We start from the raw sequence: 6,542 nt of genomic DNA, 5'->3' as shown, positions 1-6,542 counted from the left end.
TGTTTGAGATATCTAAGATAACACAGGGTGTTAGCTAAAAAAGAAAAGAAATTAAATTTATTTTTACAAAAGGTATATGAAGCACTAACGTCTTTTCCTTAATCCATACTCCTTTAACTATTTTCTTTTGAAGATGCACCAAGCTGTTGTAGTTGGGAGAAAGCCCATAAAGGCAGCTTGCTTAAAATTTAAGCTTTCCTCTTTCTGCTAAATTGATTTTTGTTTTGGTATTTATAACCAGGGCCCATAATATTAGCCACCATGGACTGACTTTAACTTTTTTATGGTCATTACAGTATTTTCTGTTTCTGTAATTCTGATAAATATAGCAAAACCCACTTTTAATACTTTACTAGGAACACAGGGATCTTTTACAAAATAGGGGAAAATAAATTAGAAGGAATAAAAATCAATTTAAAAAGATGTTGCCTGACAATTTTAATAGCATGGTAATAATAACATGTATTGAAACTAAAACTTATAATTCTAGTAAACAAAAACATAAACTCTCAAATTGTAAAATCCCAAGAGCAAGCAGGCATCTTTTAGCAAGAACATTTATGTTTTTAAAGCCTGATATTATGGTCAGAGGACAACTGAGTAACAAAAACCAGCTATTGAAGAAAGTGCTCTTGCTCAATAAAGATAATCTTCTGGACAGCATGCAGCCAGGAAATTTTAATATTGCCCACATAAATTTCAAGAGGCCTATGAAATCATAGTCCACCTGTCATTTAGGACTTATCACATTTTACTGGAATTTTCTCAGCTAAATGATGCATAATAGCAACAGAGATAAATTCTAAGAGGAGGTCATTAACAGTAAATAACGCTAGCAAATGATAAGTTGGTGAACTAGGAACCAGAAGCCTGGTTCCAGATAGCTTGGAATTTCAGTCAGAGTGGAAGGTTTACACATTGACATTTTAATACTAGGGACAAAATGCCCAAGAACCAAACTACTTTTGTTGTCAATCAGAGAATGGGAAAAGCAGGTATGGAATTTTCACATTCAGATGGATAGCTGGGAGAAGGGGAGCCAGGAAGAAAATGGCAGCACTTTTAGTACTTAAATTTTAGATGTGGAGAGAAGAGAGCTATGGTAATAATAACAGAACTTTTCGCGGAAATTTCATGTTACTATTTTTAACCAACGAATATTTTCTTTCTTTTTTTTAAAAAAATGTCTTAATGTTTATTTTTGAGACAGAAAGAGAGAGGGAGGGAGAGAGAGCGAGTGGGAGAAGGGAAAAGAAAGAGATGGAGACACAGAATCTGAAGCAGGCTCCAGGCTCTGAGCTGTCAGCACAGAGCCCGATGTGGGGCTTGAACTCACAAACCTTAAGATCATGACCTGAGCCAAAGTCTGACGCCCAACCAACTGAGCAATCCATGTGCCCCCCAACTAATATTTTCTTAATCTAAAGAATCGTTACTCAGCTTTTCATGGATTTCTGATAACATTTGAAAGCATTGTTGGGGCGTCTGGGTGGCTCAGTCGGTTAAGCGTCCAACTTTGGCTCAGGTCATGATCTCATGGTTCATGGGTTCGAGCCCACCATCGAGCTCTGTGCTGTCAGCTACCTTGGAGCTTGGAGCCTGCTTCAGATTCTGTGTCTTCCTCTCTCTCTCGCCCTCCCCTGCTCACGCTGTCTCTCTCTTTCAGAAATAAATAAAACATTAAAAACAATTTTTAAAAAAAGAAAGCAAGGGTAACTTTGTAGAGTGCCTCTCTCTGTATTTGAGACAAATTATATTTGTAATAATTTGACCATGTCACAAGATATGCCTAAAGCATATATAGATGTTGTCGATACGTGTGCGTGGGACAAATATGTGTTCTAAGTATTGAAGCCTATCTTTGTACATCTAACAGTTTCTGCAAGTATCACATCAGTTAGGATACAAAAATGATATTTGAGGGTGATAGTTGTAGTCCTTGCTACAATCTTAATAAAAAATATTTGGGAGAATACATGTTTACTATTAGACTTTCTGACTCCACGAAGACACTGCTTCTATTACTTTGACTGTTCAATAAAAATTTGTTGAACAAATGTTGACTAATGGATCTGCATAGAGTGCTGAAGCCTCAGGGGGCCCCCGTGAAGGAAGAGTACAGAACCAGAGACTGAAGCTCTCGGTCCTAGAGAATTATCAGTGCTGCCATGTAGAAAGTGAAGCTCTCTATAAAGCTGTTTGCTTTATGTGGCAGTAGGCCATAATTACCTGTTTTATATTCCTTGTCAAATTGTCATTTTCATTATTTCATTCATTTTGCATGCTAGTTCATTTAACTAATGTATAGCTGATTTTTAAATAGAATTCCTGTTAAGATTTTAGAAGTACAGTTTGATCAAGTTTGGTCAAGTTTCGTAGAGACACTATAGTGTCGTTTGTTAACTTAAGAATATCAGGCCTGAAGCCACATTGACTGGGTTCAAATGTCTTTCTGGTCTTGTTTTTTCATGTTCTTGACAACTCTATGGAAATTGAAGCCTTCCAAATGCTGGGAGAAAGAACTCTTAGCATCACCAAAGAGTGCTTGATAGCCAGTGGGCTCTTCAGAACTCCATGACCATGTTTTAATGATGTATGCATCTGAGCCACATCAACACTTTGCAGTACATGATCCTACAACCTCACAATTGAATAAACAAAATGAGTCTAGGTAGTTTCCAATCTCTGTAAATGCTGCTTAAAAACAAAACAAAACAAAACACAAAACCATGTTTTTCAGGGTTTCCTGAGAGCAATCACATTAACAGCTCTGCCACTCATGGTCTCCAACTCATTGCTTTGTCTTATATTCACCCCTTCAGTTTACCCTTACAGCAAGCTCCCCAGTGAACTGCAAAGCATATTCCCTCCAAGTATTATTACTCTGGAGGGCTCTTTTTTGCTGGTCATAAATGATGACTCCCAAACTGTCCTCATAAAACTGAACTTCAGTACCTGTGGTAAGCTGAATAACTACCCCAAAGGTTTTCAGATCCTAACCCCCCAAAACCTGTGAATGTTGCTTTTCATAACAAGGGAACTTTTTGCAGTTGGGATTAAGAAAAATATTTTGAGAGGTTCCTGGATGGGTTCAGTCGATTAAGCATCAACTCTTGGATTCGGCTCAGGTCAAGAGCTCATGTCCATGAGATCGAGCTTCATGTCAGGCTCTATGCTGACAGCAGAACCTGCTTGGGACTCTCTCTCCCTCTCTCTGCGCCTCCCCAGCTTGTGCTCTTTCTCTTTCAAAATAAATAAATAAACATTTGGGGGGGAAAGGAAGAAGAAAAGAAAAGGATTTTGAGGTGAGAAGGTATCTAGGTGGACCCAGTTTAATCACAAATGTCCTTATAACAGACAAGTAGGAGATCAGAGAAAGAAAAGATGATGTGATAATGGAAGCAGAGATTAAATGATGTTGCCAGGATCCAAGGAGTACTGACATTCTTTAGAATCTAAGAAGCAAAGAACCATCATCCTTTTTTTTTTTAACTTTATTAAATTTGAATATATGAATTCTTGAGTATATGTATATATATCACCCTAGCTTTGCCCACTTGAAAGGACTTATAAGTAATGACACTTAGTAGCAGTGAGCATACTTACTGCCCAGATCTTGATGTGAATGTTATTCTCCATTAAAAGGAAACAAGGAAACAAGACTCCTTGGAGAATGGTTGAATTCAGATCCAGGTAAGGCAAATATGAAGTGAATCAGAAATATTTTATATTGCTAGTTAGCAGGGAGGAACTCAAAAACCCATGTTTTCTTATGAAAAGGATACAGGGCCCACTTTAATGGGGCTCCTTCTAGCCAAATTTAGGACCGTTTGGACATCAAAGAGAATAAAGAGAGTAACTGATTATAAATTAAATATTAAAGGAAATTCATGAGACCACAGTAATATAAAGGAAAGGAAGAAGGAAAGAGGAGGGAGAGAAGAGAGAGACACACATACATATTCAAAGTGAAAGAGAGAGACCGAGAGAGATGACAGAAGAAGAGAGAGAAGAAATAAAAAAGGAAATTTCATCTTTACAGAAGAATGTTAGCTACTAAACATAGAAGGAGGATAAAATGAGGCAATCCCTACAAACCCAACATAATGATGGATTTGGGTAAGGATCTCAGTGCTGCTAAGACAGCTGGGTGACAGGTTTGTTCATGACATCAAAGTGTTATCCCACAGGTTACTAATGACAAAAGAGGAGAAACGACACATTTACTTTAGAGAAATCTGGCCATCACCACCTTAACCAAGGATCAAACTTAACTTCATGACTACTGGGGCGGCCTGACATGAACCTGCTCCTGGTGGGAGGCAACATGATGAACACAAAACTGCCCATGAGGCATTCTGGCCCGAAGTGTTTAACCTGAATGTGATAAGTCACCAGCCCTGACTTTCAGTGTACAGAAAATACAGGGACAAAGGAGCTGTAATAAAATGAATATTGTGAAAAGCAAGTCAAATGAAATTTTTGGTTTCCTAGTACATGTAAAAGTTATATTTACATTGTACTCTTGTCTATTAAGTGTGCAATAGCATTATGTTTTTAAAAATGATATATACACCTTAATTAAAAAAGTTTGGAGTCCCAGGGTGGTTCACTGGTTAAGCATCTGACTTTGGCTCAGGTCATGACCTCGCAGTTCATGAATTTGAGCCCCACGTCAGGGTCTGTGCTGACAGCTCAGAGCCTGGAGCCTGCTTTAGATTCTGTCTCCTTCTCTCACTCTGTTCCTTCCCCACTTTCACTCTGTCTCTGTCTCTGTCTCTCTCAAAAATAAAGAAAGATTAAAAAATTAAAATATACTTTATTGCTAAAAGATTATAACCATAATCTGAGCTTTCAATGACTCATAATCACTAATCACAGATAACTATAAGAAATATAATAACAATGAAAATGTTTGCAATACTGTAAGAATTATGAAAATGTGACACAGATACAAAGTGAGCAAATGCTATTGGAAAAAACGGCACCTGTAGACTTGTTTGACTCAGGGTTTGCCACAAACTTTCATTTATAGGAAACAATATTTGCCAAGTGCAATGAAACAAGGTATGCCTGTGATACAATATTGCTCTTCATATGTATTTTTTGAGAAAGGTAAACAGAATAATGTGAAAGGGAAGAAGAATGAAGTATCTGAAATTTCTGTGAGGCTGAAGTTGTCATATAGCAAGGCTCATGTGTTTCCTAACGTAAATTCAAATTCTCAAAAAGCTTTTGCCTAAGATAAAAGTGATATTTGTAATAATTTTCCACAGTCTGTAGTCCCGTAGTTCCACATCCTATAATCCCACTTGGAAATATGCTAGAACAAGATCTTTGGCTTTCAAATGCCTCTACAGGGGCACTTATCAAAGTTGTGAATATAGAATCTGCTGATCCTGGTTGACTCACAAAATCTTTCCAGGGGACTCAGTACATACTATAGGAGCCCAATATTTCCAAGCATCTGTACAGGAGAGAATTCGAGGGGAGCTAGAAGTGGCATTGCTATGTGTAAGTTATAAATAGCTTAACGTGAGGATTTTTTTACAATTTTTCAGAAGTGACTTCGCAGCAGAAACAGAAACATTTATCAAACTGGAAAGGTGACTGTAAACTGTATGACGTATTATGCGAAATTCAGGAATTGAGGATATGTGGACACAGACATAACTTTTGAGAAAAAAAAGTAATTTTAATATTTGGTGAAAGAATTGATTCAATATTGACAAGTAAATGGATTCCCTTGGTTGACAAAATGTGGGTGTTCTCTCCATGTCAGAGAAGGGTGCAAAAACACCTTCTTGTTTCTTCATAACTTTTAGGGAAAGAGAAACTCCCCACAAGAGAACTTCTCAATCAATCATTTACTTATAGATATGAAACTGAATAGAGAATTAATTTATCACCTTGTGAAGGAGCCATTACCGCAGGATATGTCAGTTTTTAGTTGAAGATTGAATAAAAGATACGATGGTGATTTTAAAAGAATTAGTGGGGAGCTTGGGTGGCTCAGTCAGTTAAGTGTCTGACTCCGGCTCAGCTCATGATCTCTTGATTTGTGAGTTCAAGCCCTGCATCGGGCTCTGTGTCGACAGCTCGGAGCCTGGAGCCTGCTTGGATTCTGTGCCCCCCGCCCCGTCTCTGTTCCTCCTATACTCATGCTCTGTCCCTCTCTCTGTCTCTCAATAATAAATAAACATTAAAAAAATAATTTTTTAAAGAATTAGCAATACTCATCATAAAATAAAAGTGCTAAGCATAGCTACATATATGTATTCCAGGCACACATACTATACTACCTTTATAATAAAATTTTTTTATTCACTTACCCTAAAGTATAATTTTCTGGTAAGCAATATCATAAGTCAGATGAAGGCTGGATTCTAATGACTAAGTAAACCATCACTAGGATGGACAGAAACAAGAAAGGGTGGGAGAAAGACATCTAATCCCGGGGAAAACCAGGGTTCTAGGTTTTCGTCCATGACCAAAGCACCAACTCTTCTTGGGTTCATCAACTTGGTTATATAGATGCCACG

The sequence above is a fragment of the Crocuta crocuta genome, unplaced genomic scaffold (genome assembly GCF_008692635.1).
Source record: "Crocuta crocuta isolate KB4526 unplaced genomic scaffold, BGI_CrCroc_1.0 scaffold21, whole genome shotgun sequence".
In the NCBI taxonomy this organism is placed as follows: Eukaryota; Metazoa; Chordata; class Mammalia; order Carnivora; family Hyaenidae; genus Crocuta; species Crocuta crocuta.
This window is presented reverse-complemented; position numbering follows the sequence as displayed.